The 16,194-nt window shown below is 44.9% G+C and overlaps 1 protein-coding gene across 12 annotated transcripts in view; it reads right to left on the minus strand.

The window, feature by feature from the left end:
• The window catches only part of Snap25 (Synaptosomal-associated protein 25kDa), a 339,638-nt gene that overhangs the window by 66,433 nt on the left and 257,011 nt on the right, over positions 1-16,194 (minus strand). The gene's annotated exons all lie outside the window — the stretch shown is intronic.

A 16,194-nucleotide genomic window follows, 5' to 3' on the forward strand; every position in this document is an offset into this window, starting at 1 on the left:
AAAGGCACAGGGTTGAAGCACCCGGACAATCGCACAATGTGAGCTTTATACTAAGCATGCATAGAGGACATTTTAAGACTTGATAAGTATGACGACACCACCTGTAGGTTACACTACATTCACCTTTCCGATTCACCTTTCCTCGCAATAAACATGTCTTGGTGGAAGTCGCCAAGCACGGGAGTGATGGGCGGTACATGGACTTCCACTATCAGCCGAAAATTTGCAGCTGTATCTAGAAATTCCTCCACAGAAGTGACGAAAAATTGAAGATTATACTTCCGTCCTGCAGTGCGTGGACATTAAAATGCAGCAATGATGCATATTCGAATCAAACGCGATTTATCGTTTTGATGAACACAATGACATTTCGTCTTACTCCGTTGTCGAGTAATTTTGTGAGGTTTAACGTTTAAAGAACGCACAGCCGAGGACATCGCGTACCGTGGCACTGTATTAAATTCCTACACCTGCGGCATAGTAAGATGTCTAATTATTCTAAACGTGCGCCGTCAAACGTAGCCGTCGCAGCCAGGAATCGAACCCACGGTCCTGTGTTAAATATTGCAAACTCCTTCTTCAACAGCTTCAAATTATGCAGTCAATAATTACGTCAAATCTCCTGAAAGGCTGGTCTTTCATCGCAATATCAACCTATATAAGGGGCGAAATGGTCATGTTCCGATCTACAAGAACAACACTAAGGTTTCAATAAATGGGATGACGCTAAGCGCACAGAACATCATACACGATCATGCATTATGAAGTTCATCTATAACGAATATTTATCAATAGGTGCGTCAATTAAGGTACCGTACATGTAAGAACTCCTGTTGTGACATGTTTCGTCACATACATTTAGCCCCAGTAATAATCTATCATATAAGTTACACTTAGCCTTGCCCATCATAAATAATTTGAGTAAAATCCACGTACACCCCGCGAATCCCGTGGTGATTGATTGAACCAATGGTGCTGCGAAGCTGCTTGTGCCCACGGGTAAAAACATCGAGTTGTTCCCAAAAACAACAAATACAAATGAACACACAGAGCATCACACGAAAAGGAAAATAATAAAACATTCACATTACGTTTTCTTGAAAAAATCTGGGCACCGTGACGCCCAAAACGACAGCACCAAAATCAACTAGGACGCACAGAAGTTCACGCAAGGCAAGCGTCAGAATCATTACAGGCTTCGATAGGCAGCGGCGCGATGATTTCACAAGTGTAGCAGCCATCTAGATTCCAGAGAGTGCTTTCTTTATTCCGACGTACACAGACATTAACAACGCGGAGATTGGCGAAAACACAGCGCTCTTTCATCAAATTCAGCCCTGGCGCCACAAAACAAAAATACACCACGAGCGTTTGCAGTAAAGCCCGCGCCAGTTGCGGCTGCGCAGATCGCAACAGCGAGGGCACTCATACCCAACAGAAGGTTCGAGAACAGACTGCTGCGATGCCTAGCGAATGTCGCAGCAGGGTGTGTTGCATATATGAAAAATCACAGAAAAGAAACTGCCGTTGCCCAATTTCTCCAGCACATACATACTTACGATGATGACAGTTTTTAACCAGGCTGCACGCACAAATTAAGGCTATAGTTCAGCTTCACAGTTAAAACTAACCGGCAGCGAGAAATCAGTGGGACCGGCGAGAGTCCATAAACAAAGGTTAAAAGCAAGCAAAAAAAAAATGAACAAAATGAGCGAGACAATAGTTGACCACCATGAAGTAAAAAATGCTCCCCCCACCTATACAATGCTAAGCAGTTGCGACAAGAACATAAAATTCTCGATATTGCCGCTCTTGTATAGTACAATCACGCAACTTTCACGTTTAAATTAATTAAAGAAAACATCTCATTGTCATTATTTCTTTCATCATCTTTACTTAATACTAACCCAACTCATTTCGCGCAGCTTAAATTCATTTTGCCCCAAGTGCGAACTAATTATGGCAAACAGACCGTTCACACCACCGCCATAGCATTTTGGAATCTATTACTATTTCTAATAAAAACCCTAAAATCTATAAACATTGTCAAGTATAGAAAAAGTTTTTGTTATGAGGCATTCATTCCGTATAGCCTACTTTTTATCGACTTATCATTCTCTTCTCAAATTGTTCTTTTCTTTTTTTGTTTCAGCTAACTTTTTATACTGATAGTTTACATTACCGATGACACACAGCTGATTATAACCTTGTCGTTTCATTGTACCTGTATGTCGTTATTTGTACCTTGAAATCTTACCATCCTTGCTATACTGTTATTGCGAATCAAATATTTATGCTTATATTGCATAGGAGGTCCGATTTCAGTTTACACTATACGACATCCTTCTTTATATCGTTATCTTGTACATTGTGTGGTGAATAAGTAAAAGTATTTGATAAAGCGGCGCTCCGAAGTGTTCTTTTGTACATCTTGTGTCTGCGTCGGTTTCTTGCGCCGCGCCTTTTTTTTTTTAATCTGTTCAAAATTACGAACTACAAAAAGCTGCGCATATAAGCGTATGCAGAACCAACGCGCGACACAATGTACCCTTCAGAAGCGCGTCCTCCACCTTAAGCCGGCAGGTAACCCCAGCTTTCCAACCATTCATCATACCCCTCCCCCTTCTGCAAAGCCATCCGCGCTACATAGTTACTTCCTCCTACACAGCGGCCGCGTATTGCCTCTACAAGCACCAGGTATCCTGACCGCAAGTAAGCCGGAAGCAAAGAACACCCGTGCCACTCGAGATGAGTTTAATTTGCATACGTCAGGGGCGAATGAAGATTTGTAGGCTGGCGGTGGCAGGCGCTGTGCGTTTCGCCGAACCGTACGCAGCCGAACTCGGGTGCAAACGCCACGCCGAGACCATAAATTTGCAAACGCGCGAAATAAAGCTCTCTCTAACAGTGGCGTCATGACGACCATAGTCCAAACATAAATCTTTATTTGCTTGCTTACACCTCGAATGTGCCGTAAAAAGCTCGAAGCTTGAATCACCAAACGTCGTCAGAGAACGTTTCACGTTCCTAGAATATGCATATTGCCACGGTCGCTGAGCTCCGTTTTACACGACGACGAATGAGTTCAGTTAGCCCTAAAAGCCCTGGCGGCGATGTTAATGTTCAGTCTGACGTCACATGGTCGGGCTGAGTTAGAACAAAGCATCTACAATTATATATATCGAAAACAAATACACGCATATCTACGAAGTGAATGATGAGTGGATCAAGCTAGGCCCGAAGATTCTCAAATCCCTACGTTGAAATCACCGACAAGTATAAAGGACGGACAGGTAGACGAAGCGACGGACGCACAGATGGACGGACAGACAGATGCCGGAACGCACGGACAGACCGACGGACAACGCAAGCGATGCATTGTCCTGTCATATACTCGTACTTGACTGATGTGCACATAAAGTCCGTTTCTTACGCAGATGTTCTGGTTTCTCGTCAGCAGCAGTTCGGTTTCGATTTTGTGTAGCGTGACGGACACCGACAAGGCTAGGTCTTTAGGACCTTCATCCCTCAAAAGTGTGCAGCTTGCCTTAAAAAAAACTAGAACCATCAGCGGAGCTATAGCGTTCGACTTAGCTAACTTTTGTTGCAAACGCCGAGCATTTGCTAGAGATGCTAAGTTTTAGATGCGACCCGCAGGTCGCGGGATCAAATCCCGGCTGTGGCGGCTGCATTTCCAATGGAGGCGGAAATGTTGTAGGCCCGTGTACTCAGATTTGGGTGCACGTTAAAGAACCCCTGGTGGTCAAATTTTCCAGAGCCCTCCACTACGGCGTCTCTCATAATCAAATGGTGGTTTTGGGACTTTAAACCCCACAAATCAATCAAAGTTCTGGATGCGAAGCAGCTTATGGTGAAGCTCAATGCGGTGTGCATAGCCCCCTTTACTGCATGCGCATGTGCAACAGCTTGTTCAAGCACTGTTGCAACGCGCTCATGCGCTAGCGCCTTACACTCTCTCAGCAATCATGTGATGGCGTCAGGGAACGAGATTCTGCCGATGAAACTACAGTGAATTCGTGGTGTGGCCCCCCTTGCAAGGACATGGGGCAAGGTGCCCGTGCCAAGCCTAACTTTACGTCGACCCACGAGCTGCTTCGCATGCTACTCATAGTTCCCTTTAGAGGGGGACGGTGTAGTTTTTTTTTTTTTTGGCAGTACTAAGTATGGCTACATTTAGAGAGACATGCCATGCGACTACTTGTTGCCTCACGTTGCGATTTAAGTGACGTGACCACCTGTTACGCGGTTTATGACGAGAAAATCTTCTTTGACTATAGCTATTACGCAATCTTGCGTGATATTACGCGACTATCGATGTTGCGTGGTATTACGAAATTTCTAGTGACGCGACCAGTCACATGATGTTGCTCATCGTAGACTATTCTACAGCGCAACGGGTTAGGGACGGCCAGAGGAGAGACATAGCGCTGAAATCACAAGTGAAATTTACTTAAAAAAAGAAAGAACATATATAGAAAACAATGACTCATGAAAAACTGTGCGCATGTGTTTAATTTAATGTCTTGTCTAACAAGCAGTTATATTCTTCATCTTGAAGAGTGATAGATGCATGAATTATGCACTTATTTGATCTAATGAAAAATGCTTGACAAAAACGAGCCGCTGATAACCGCCTCCTATGTAACAGACGCGATCTTCGGTAAATGAGCGAGTTTGGTACACCGCCAGTGAATATGTTCTAGAGAAGCTCTTTCCCCACCATGTCGGCAAAGATGCTTGGGTAAATGATGCGTAACATATACAAAATAGGGTATACGTCCGAGTTTGCAATAGCCTAAGTGTAAGTGCTTGTAGTCGAGTTTGACTTTCGGAAGGTAGAGGCAGAACGCCCCGATGCGCCTCACACTCGCACAGCCGAGCAGCAGACAAACCGTATGCGACACGCGCAGCCTTGCATTTGCGTACAAACGCTAAGCCGTTCTTGCGCGCTGCCCGTTGGCGCGAAAGGTGATGTGGCGCGTTATACCCTGTCAGCCGCATACACGTGCGTCCTAATGAAATAATTTAAAAAGGCGTGAGGAACCTCTGGAGCACCGAATACAAACACGCGTGAATGCGTCTTTCGAGCAGCTTTGCCGAGACGCACGAAAGCGCCGAACGAAGGCGACGCCGGATTAGCCCTGCCGCTAAGGCCTGACCAGACGCGCTGGTTGCAGCGCGTCAGCGCGCGCCTTTTAAAGACGATAGTCTTTCTTAGGGAACTGCGACGAAAAAAAATTTGGTGTGTCTGTCTGTACATTTGTCTGTTCGTCCGCCCTTAACGATACCTCAACAGGCACTGAACGGCCAACCCCATCCGCAGCGCCCACCAATATTGCTCAAGCTTCAGCGTTCATATTTGTGCGATTGTCGATTGAAAATGAATTACTGCTCATATCTGAGGCACCGCAACAAACGTCGATGTTTTGTATGTGTGCCTTTATACTAGAGAATGCACACACCAGTTATTCTAAGGACCGTAGCGTTTATCACGCTGCGCGGACGGTGCAACGCAGTGCTCAAAAAGGCAAACATTTCCAACGCTTCGCTAAAACGGCACGGTCGTGGCACCTGCCCGTCGCTTTGCGTTCTACACCTTATCAGCTCCGAGACAGGCGCGCATCTTTCCCCGCGGGCGCGCACGCCTTCCTTCGTTTTCGAAGATAACTGCCAGATGGCGCTTGTGTCTAACGTGCCTCGATGTGCTCGTTCGCCTCCGTTACACGCTCGAGGCACTCTAACACACCGCCTCCAGAATACCATTCACCAATTTTCTTGCGCAGCACATAAAATTAATGTTTTGTTCACACTTTCGAGACGCGAGTCTTTCGACGACATTTGCAGTGTAGCATGCAGATTCGGGGCCAATGTTTTTCACGCGGCATCGTGCGCTCTCGCCGCGGAGAGAAAAGGTGCGTGGCTGCGCGATTCTGCACGCCCCGTTTCTCCGTCGAGAGAGGACGCGGCGACGCGTCAAGAAAGACGCGCTCCGACGCGCTTCACAAGCGCATGTGGTCAGGCCCTTAGCGCGTACACTCGGAGGTCAGGTTTGCACGTCGCCTGTGCGTGCCGCGCGTTCTTTGCGAGCAGTATCGATAGAATACTAACAGTGACAGTGTGGTGAAAATTTCACATTAAGACATAACGCGCAACCAATTCGAGGTACATTACATATCCACCCCGTAGCGGCGAATAAGCCCTGCAACACGTTGTGAAGCGGCAGACAACGTCTCGACGAGTAGCCACACGCTCTTCAGGGATGCAAGAAAGCAAGATCACTGCATGAAACTCTGGCTGCAGCGGCATTCCGTCTTCTAAGAATTTCTTTTTTCACCGTTTCAAGCTTCCGCCTACCCCTAGACTTTTACTATACGTTTTTAGATCTGTCTTGTGTATTACGTGTCTACGAACCATTGTATGTACAGGCGTCAGCGAAATTAAAGCAAGCGCTGCGCAGCGTGGTCTGGATAGGCCAGCGTGGCGAAGCATTCGATGCCGTTGCCGGGATATTACCGATACACAGAGAGACATTATCGAAAGTTCGAAGGTGTTGTCTCGACAAAAGCACTCATACATTTCCTGGCTGGCGCGTCAGTCGAAGCAGTGCAGGTGATTGTTCCCGTTAAGCTTGTTGACCGTAGTACATCGACAAAACCAAACAATGCCAAAAGATATTTATGCACGTACATTGAAACAAAGAAAACATTAAAAGAAAGCAAGCAAGAAAAAAAGAAAAAAAAGACAGACAGACAAACAGACAGATAGACAGACGGATGGAAAAACAGAACAGAGACAGAACAGAAAGAGAGAGAGAATAAAAGAAAGAATAAATCTGCGTAACCGCCTTCACTTACATACTAAAGGGATATGATCGCGAGGACACATGGCACATTTTCCAAATCGGATACGCTTCTGAAGGAAACTCGACCCCGAAGAAAAGGAATGCGCGGAACGTGGCCATCGTCGCGAATGACGCATAAATTTGAGACGACGGGCCTGTCGACTTCAATGGAGAGATCGAGTTCCCTCGAAAGCTCGCTGTTGCTGCCCGAAAAAAATGTCGCACCAACGGAGCTTTCCGGGTGGTAAGGAAGGACTTAGTAGTAGTGCGGGGACGCATCTGCATGGAAAAGTTTGGAGTGCCCTTTCGAGACCGTATTCCTTCGGAATGTCGACACTTCGAAGTAGCCCTCTTCAAAACGGAATGCACTCGGCGCGACGAGGCCGGAAAGCATATAAGCAAATGGACCCGCTGGAGGGACCAGAACGCACAAAACAATGAAACGACGTCAAAATGGTGGAGAAGTAAATGCGCGTTTACGTGGGGGAGATATGCTTAAAATTTAAACGCGCTTGACTTCAAAAGAAGCGGGAAAGATTCGAATGAACATCTGAGCATGCAGACTAGAGGGTTAACTTGCAGGCGGCACTTTGAATCGCCAGCGATAAGCCACCCAGCAGTACTCCCCTTCACCTTTTAATAAAACAATGCCTCCGCGGGTCTTTTTCAGCGCCGTCTATGATGGATGATGTCCGATAGTGATGACGTATGACCAAATCCAAATAGCGTAATAACTAGCGCACTGCCTTTCCTAACTTACTGTTATTAATAATGATTAATGCGACTTTACATTCAAAACTTTCGACCATCTGGATTTATTTTCACGTTATTTTTTAACGTGCGTCAAAATCCAAGCACACGCGACTCTAGTTTTTCGCCTCCCTCGATATGCGGCCGGGATGCGATTCTGCTACTTTCGGGTCGGCAGTCAAACACGATAACCACTAGTCAACCGCGGCGGGTGGCGGGTGAATGTCGAATAGTGCTCGCCGTGTGATGCCTGTCAGCAAACAGTTGGTACCGTTGGCTAGCGTTAGCTGCGACTGCTGGCCACCCGGCCAAAAAAAAAAAAAATCTCATCCTACATGTGACTGACAATTAACCATCCCACATGAACGTATACAAATCGCGCATGTTCTCATATGACCATACGAAGTAGTGCAATATGAGAACTTTTGATAGGGTAACGTCAGCGCAGATTTAAAGTTCGTCTTTCATCCGGTCGCAATTCACTGATTGAATTATCCGCTAGTTTTTTCAACGCATCCTGACAGAAATGGCTAAAGAAGGGTGTAAGAATAACGTGACAAAAGAAGCTAAAAAAAGGTAAAAAAACGAGTAAACACTGAAGCCAAAGAGAAGATGGAATGCTTTGATTGATATGTTGGGTTTAACGTCCCAAAACCACCATATGGTTAAGAGAGACGCCGTAGTGAAGGGCTCCGGAAATTTCGACCACCTGGTGTTCTTTAAAGTGCACCCAAACCTGAGCACACGGACCTACAACACTTCCGCCTCAATGGGAAATGCAGCCGCCGTAGCCGGGATTCGATCCCGCGACCTGCGGGTCAGCAGCCGAGTACCTTAGCCACTAGACCACCGCGGCGGGGCAAGATGGAAAGCTTTGAGAAGAGGGGGAAAAAGCGTGTGTGAAACGGGAATGCTTTTAGCGCAGACGATCGAAACACGAAAATGTGCTCGTATGGCTCTTTTCATCCCGTGTAAATAAAGAAACGAAAAGTGAACTACGACAAAGATGCGAGGATCGCGGGGGAAGTTGATGGGTGGCTGTGGCTTTTTCAAGATGGCGGCGGTGACGAATGCGAGCGGTACGCGGAAGCAGTTATTGCCAAACCCCGCCAAGGCCAGATGGGAAAACATCTCATCTATCTATGTATATATATGTAGACACACACTGCCCACTTCTACTACAGAGTCCATAAGAGAGAGCCTAGTGTGCAGCAAGCTTTGCGCACGCTCACTTGATTTAAAGTGGCAGTAGCGGGCCGTAAAATAAGAGGCGGCAAACCATTAAAGGAAACGCTACGTACGCATAAAAAAGGCTGTTATACTTGAATTGTTTCGCTCTAATATTGATGGGGTTTAAGGAGATAGCTTTTAAGTCAATGTAGCTAAAAAAAACGAACAAACAAGAAATGTCTGAGAGGCGGTGAAGATTGAGACAGCATATTTCTGGAACGCCACATGGGACCAGCACCGTGAATATTAACATGGTTTCAACGCTCTGAAATTTTCTGATCATTTTCGTTTCATTTATTTCATGGCGCAATTTTGCGCGTTCCTCTCGAGCCAAACAAACTGACCGCTAAGCGCAAGAAAATAATTTCAACAAACAAGAGGCGATGAAATAAAAGCTCGGACTTTCCCAAGATCGAGTCTGACAGTCTTTTTAAGGTAAATCCCACGCTTTGCAGTAAGACAAATGAAATCACTTAAATGTACTGCAAAATGGAGAAGGCGTACGATGCAAAAACGTAAGGTCGATTTCGCAGCAGGGACTATCGTTGTGGCGAAACCTTCCGAGCGCATTGAAGAACTCTGCGAGTTTAGAGAGCGTAGCGATGGTGGAAAACATTGGCCCATTTAAATGATAACGACAAACCCTTCAGAGAGACATTTAATTTATAAAACTCTAAGATTGGTATCATTATTAAACAGAGGGTATATGCGCATAACTGTAGAAGCATCAGCGGTCGGAAGATTCAACCATCATTACGTGCTATCGCATTCTGACTAATATTGGGAACGTGAGAACACACTCTCCTGCAGGTGCACGCGTGACCATGCCTTTTCATTAAAGTGATAGCTCACAACCAGAATTGCCTATATATAATTGGCAAGAATTCACTGCGCGCTACTACAAAAAAAAAATCTGGTTGAATTCATTAACCAATAAAAATGAATGATCTAAAGGTGCGAAAAGGAAAAAAACTTCAACTATTTCCCCGAAGGGAAGCCTGATGGGATGCTAAGCAGCAACTTTGCGCTCGGGTGGCGTCTTGGGTTGAACGGTGCTGTGGCCCATTACGGTTATTCTTCTATAATTTTCGTTATAGCGTATATTGCTATATTTTACTATTTAGTTTTTCGGTAGTTCTTGTATAACACTGCATAATTGATCCTGCTTTTCTAACGATTAGCGTATGCACATTTTAATACATGCATTCTTCATAGTGGGTTCTCCAAGAGAGATCAGATTACGGGAACATAGTCTGCGAAACGACTCCATTTTGTGCATTACCGTTGACCGTTTCGTGAACAACAAACTTTAAATTTGAAAAAAAAAACAAGAAAATAGAACCCTAACTTTTCATCTGTCGGTATGTTTTGGAGGCTGAAAATGGGAAAGATCCGTACGAAAATGCACATTTCTAAAAGGGTTTGCGCAGTAAGTGGCTGTACATGATGAAGACATATTGACGAACCATCATACCGCGCATGTTATCATGTCGCTTTCACTGCCGCCAAAGCGAACGCTGTCAACTTTAGCTTCAAATAAACGACTCGTCAGATGGTGACCCTGAGAATTCGTCGCGATGTACACAGAAAGTGCAGCTCCGCTCGGTGGGAACTTGCTTGGTTTCATGACGTCATCGCGTGAGGTCATCAAGACGACAATACTTAGTGACGAGTCGCAATAAATTACACGCAGTCTCGTACAGTATAAGCCTGAACACGGTGTCAGCGATCAAAATGGTAAACGCTACAAGGCGACGCCAACGTTAAAAAAAAGGCAAAAGAAAGAAAGAAAGCTTTAAGTCAGCCAAGTTTAGATCTGTTCTCGGTTAAATTTCTAGTAATAGCCGGGTAACCAAGTGCAAAAAAAGACCCAGCGTCCTTATTTAACGTTTGCCAGAGTTTCTGAGTACACTTGATCGCTGTTCAACCTAGGAATTAAAACCTTCACTGAACGTGACTGTAAACGCCCTCTTTATTGTAACTGCGCTATTTACGATCTTTATATATATATATATATATATATATATATTTTTTTTTTTCGGGCAGAGTCTGACCTTCTTCAGGAATTCCTGAGAAAGGCCAGCACATTACCGTTCTCACAGAGGATCTACTTGACTATTTGCAATGCTAGGGCCACTTCCGCCACCATGCCTATTTATATAAGAAAGAAAAGCAAAAACATTACATTGGCCCCGTATCTGCATGTTTCACTTCAAATGTCGTCGAAAGATACAGTCGTGCGTCTGGAGAGAGTGAACAAAACGTTTTTTTGATGTTCTGCGCGAGAAAATCGGTGAATTGTATACTGGAGGCGCTGCGAGGGTCTCGAACCGTGCAGCGAAGGTAAACGAGCGCATCTAGGCACTTTAGACACAAGCACTATCTGGCAGTTATCTTCGAAAACGAAGGAACGCGTGCGCGCCTGTCTCGGAGGCGATAAGATGTAGAACGCAAAGCGGCGGGTGGGTGCCACCACCACGCCGTCTCAGCAAAGCGTTGGAAACACTTGCCTTTTTGAGCATAGCGTCGCATTGTCAGCGGAGCATGATATGGGATACGCTCCTTAGAATTACTTATGTGTGCCTTCTCTAGTATAAAGACACACATACAGAATATGTACGCGTTGTTAGGTGCATCAGATATGCCCAATAACTGCTTTTTAATTGGCAATCCCACAAGTATGAACGCTGACAATTGCTCAATATTGGTCGGCGCTGCGGTTGGGGTTGGCCGTTTCGGCCATTTTTAGGGCCGTTTGGAGCATCGTTACGGTGGACAAGCAGACAAACGTACCGACAGATAGACAAAAATTTTAATAACGATAGCCTTTCTTGGGGACCTTCGACGCGAAAAATTTGGCCTATCTGTCTATCTGTACATTTGTCTGTTTGTTCAATTGATTGATTGATTGATATGTGTCTGCCGGGGCGAGCGAAAAGGGAAAAAAAAAACCACGTCAGCCGGGGCTAAAAAAAAAAACGCGTCAGTCGGGGCGAATGCAAAAGAAAACAAAAAAAAAAGCCCGCGCTTAAGTTCCAGAACCACCATGTGATTATGAGAGACGCCGTAGTGGAGGGCTACGGAACATTCGACCACCTGGGGTTTTTTAACGTGCACCCAAACCTGAGCACACGGGCCTACAACATTTCCACCTCCATCGGAAACGCAGCCGCCGCAGCCGGGATGTCTGTTTGTTCATCCTTAACGGTACCCTAAAAGGCACCAGAATCACCGGCCGATACCCCAAACCGCCGACCACATCAGCACCGCCCACCAATATTGCTCAAGGTCCAGCATTCATACTTGTGCAATTGTCAATTAAAAAATTATTGCGCATATCTGAGACACCATAACAATACGTCAATATTTTATGTATATCTTTTACTAGACAAGACATACGTAAGCAATTATAAGGACCGCAGCATCTATCACGCTGCGCTGACCATGCAACGCTTGCACGAAAGGTAAGCGTTTTCAACGCTTTGCTAAGACGACACGGCGGTGGCACCTACCCGTCGCCTTGCGTTCTACAACTTATCAGCTCCGAGACGGGCGCGCACGCCGCGCGCTCGTGCTTCGTTTTGCAAGATAACTGCCAGATGGCGCTCGTATCACACGTGTGACGTGACTTGATGCACTCGTTCGCCTTCCGCTGCAGGCTCGAGGCACTCTAACGCTGCACCTCCAGAACAACATTTGCCGATTTTCATGCGCAGACCATTAAATAAACGTTTTGTTCACTCTCTCCAGACGCAAAACTCTCGACGACATTTGCAGTGTAACATGCAGATACGGGGCCAATTTTTCGCGTCTAAGTAGCCCTATCGTTTTCAAAAGCAGAGGCCTTACATTGACAGGCAATAAAATAAGTAAATCCAAGATAGTCGAATTTATTTTTATTTTTCTTTTCACTTCTTTCATCCGATCGAAACAATAAGAAAGAGATCGATCACGGCTGGGAAGATACAACATAACAAGAAAAAGAACGCCTCCCCCTTTTTATTACGTATTTTAAACAAGCGCTGTAAACGGTATTAAACTCAGCCATCTATATAAGCGAAGCGCATTTTGATCGCCAGCTTATACACGACACGTCCGATCGAAAGCTCATACTTGACCTTGCGCGTACTATTCAAATAACGCGTTTCGATTTATTTTGTTCTCGATCCTGTTGACCACCGGAAACAAAAGGCTTCCACGAAGTCATCCACCCAGCTCTTCGGACGACACGACATTCAAATCGCATCGGACGCGAGAGGAAAGCCTGCTTTACTGGGGATTCTAGGTACGCAAACGGCCCGGGCTGACGGACAAGTTCACTGAACAGTTTTGTCTGCTGCGCCGAGCGCTTTTCGGAGACGGAAAGCTTTTGCGAGCGAAAAATGCAACGCGACATTGCTAACAGGATGAAGACCCTCCTCTTAGCATTTTTTCCTCTTCCTGCACTTTTTGTTTCTTTTGCAAAGGGTCAAAAAGAAAGCTGATGGGGCAACCCTTTTATTGTCTCAATGCGTCGTCGAAAATCCCGGCTCAGACGGTTACTGACCGGACCACGTCTGCTGACAAGCGCGCACGTGTACAATGTGTTGTACACGAATCACTGATTCAGATAAGAAACTTCTCGAACGCAATAAGATATATCTCGAGTACTGGTTCAAAGAGCGTTTAAATGAGCGTATTGATTAGGTTTTTGCGAATAGACTACTGAAAACAACCCAGTTTAAACCAATAATAACTAAAGCAGGAAAGTGTAAATTTTAAGGGCTCGTTTCCTGTGTTGGACACAGTAATAATGAAAACTAACGTACAATAACGTCAAGAAAAGTACAGGAGCTGTTATTTATTTTTTTTGTAAATATGAAGAAAGGAAAGTGGACTAAAAGAACAAACGCCTATTGTGACAAGGTGTAGGTCATTATTGGTGACGAAAGGACCTATGATACAGCCCGAAATATAAGCTCTCTTCCTAAGCTTGTGCGAGGCTTTCTTAATCGACGCTGCAATGAATAAAAAAAATAAAAAAATTACAGGGCAGCACTACAGCGTTTTTGAATAAGTATTCAGGTGTTGTGTCGTTTGGATACGCACGCTATTTTTGAAAGGTAAAGCGATACTGTAAAGGCCAGCGCACGACGCAAGCGCAAGGATACCAAACGTAACCAAGGGCTCACGCAAAGCTTATAGTGCCCCATTATAAAACTGTCTATACCGTCCACAATATATTAAGTAACCGCTTATATTATCTGCTTTCATTTAATGAAAGGTATCTTGGTCGAGTAACCCTGCCCTTGATATATACATATTAATATGTCGTCACGAATACACGCACACAGTGTGCTTGCAAATTATGTAGTGTCATGACAGAAGTGACCGCAGTGACAAAGAAGGAACACTTCACAAACAATAATGAGCGGGACGTAACAAACGGCTGACGTGAAAAAAAAAAAAAACAAAATAACAAAACTAGTGGCAACAATTTTTTCTCGAACCTTCTGTATGTATGAGTGCGTAACCAGCAGGCTCTGTCAATAAACGCCCTGCGTCATTCGCGAAAGAAAATACATCAACAAAAAGTTAAAGAAGGGACATTTGCTGTGCCCTCGTGTGAGGTAAAATGATGATCATACACAAACCCAAACTCAGCCGAGCCAGAACGCCGACACTCATCGCAGAAGGCAACCCTGAACTTACACTATTAACCAAGCCGCGTTTATAGAGCCCGATTTAGCCAGGAAACTCGGCATTTTTCGTTTTGTTTCCGAGATACCATTTAAGCAGGACCCGATTAAGAGTGGTGGAGCACAGCCGGTGCACCATGCAGATAAAGCACATAGTTAACACACTTACAGGACGCGTCCTACTGGACAGAATGTTCGTCAAGCCAATGTTTTAATGTTAGAAGTACAGTCGTTAACAATACGAGATGGAACGCTGAAGGTACCTTCTAAAAGTCACACAAGTCACAGACAAGGTCTCGGAACCGCATCAGCGGTGGGTGCCCAGGCCCACTAAAAAACGCCGGACCCGAATCGTCTGGATTCGACAAATAAAGTTTATGTTCTTCTTATCAGTACATTGCAAGTATATTCGTTGGCAAACAGACATATGTCGGTCCATCTCATATTGTTCGCGGCTTTATGTCATGTGGCCTTCCATAATTAGGGGATCGAAATACTTCGCCAGTATGCTAGCGTTCACGGAGGCTGAAATTTGTAGCATACCGGTAGTAGGAAATAGAGTGCACCTACTGTATAATACTCTTACTGCTGTTTGCTCGCTGAATTACCACAAAATATCTATTTGCACCTGATATATACTAACGACATTAAAACAGACATGTAACCACGAGATTCAACATCACTAATCTCCTCAGACGGATCGACCAGCTCAACTATAGACAATTTTTTTCTTTGAACATTAAGTTCCCGGAAGATGGCGGCTTTATTTGTGCACCCAACAGCAAAAGACTACACAATAAATGGGATTTTTTTTCTTTTAGTGCGCAATGCTAGTAATTTACCTAGTGACTACACGTTACAAGCAACGTGAAAAATATCAAGTTTTCGAATGATTCACGCTCCACCAACGTTTGCCGCGCAACAGATGCCCCTGCACAATAATTTACCACACACCCTCAAAATCAGTACAGCAAGAGCGTTCGTTAATATCGGTAACCCCTCAATAACGTTACAGAAATTTAGTTTCGAAAGCAAACACCAAGCAACACGCTGCCTCAACGTGAACACGTGTATCGGAAACCATAACCAACGTCGCAAAAGCAAAATGACGACCGTCTAAATGGCTTACAAACGTTAAGGCACGGTATTTCCGGTATTAAGTGCTGACACAGCAGCATAATTTGCAAGAAAAGAACGAAAAAAAAAACAACCCTAAACAGGCGCGAATCCAGCGAATACTGCCCATAATACGGCAGAAGTTAATATAGGCCAAACCTGTGTCCGTGATAGTTTTAGGAAACAACGAAATATTAAAGTTGTCATTCTTTTTAGGTACCTATATAAATGAAGAAAGGTGAGGAAATGCTGAAGCATGAAAAATTCAACAATGGCCTCCCAGGATAATATTCTGGATTACTATTTGCGATACTTTGACCGCAGGGCGAAATCAAATTAGTATTGGCCTCTTATCTGCATTGGCTTTCTGTTTAGTTAGTTTCTTTTTTATTCCATGGTATACGGTAGCCAGCCAGCAGCCAAAGGGCGTAACAAGAGAACGGCTTCGCTAGCGACATTATACTGGCGAGGTACTTTAGGTCCCGCACGGCTTATACCCTCGAGCCTTCAGTTTAGGAGGCTTGCGGGAAGAGTTTAATATGCCGTGGAGGGAAATGC

The sequence above is a fragment of the Rhipicephalus microplus genome, chromosome 6 (assembly GCF_043290135.1).
Source record: "Rhipicephalus microplus isolate Deutch F79 chromosome 6, USDA_Rmic, whole genome shotgun sequence".
Classification (NCBI taxonomy): domain Eukaryota; kingdom Metazoa; phylum Arthropoda; class Arachnida; order Ixodida; family Ixodidae; genus Rhipicephalus; species Rhipicephalus microplus.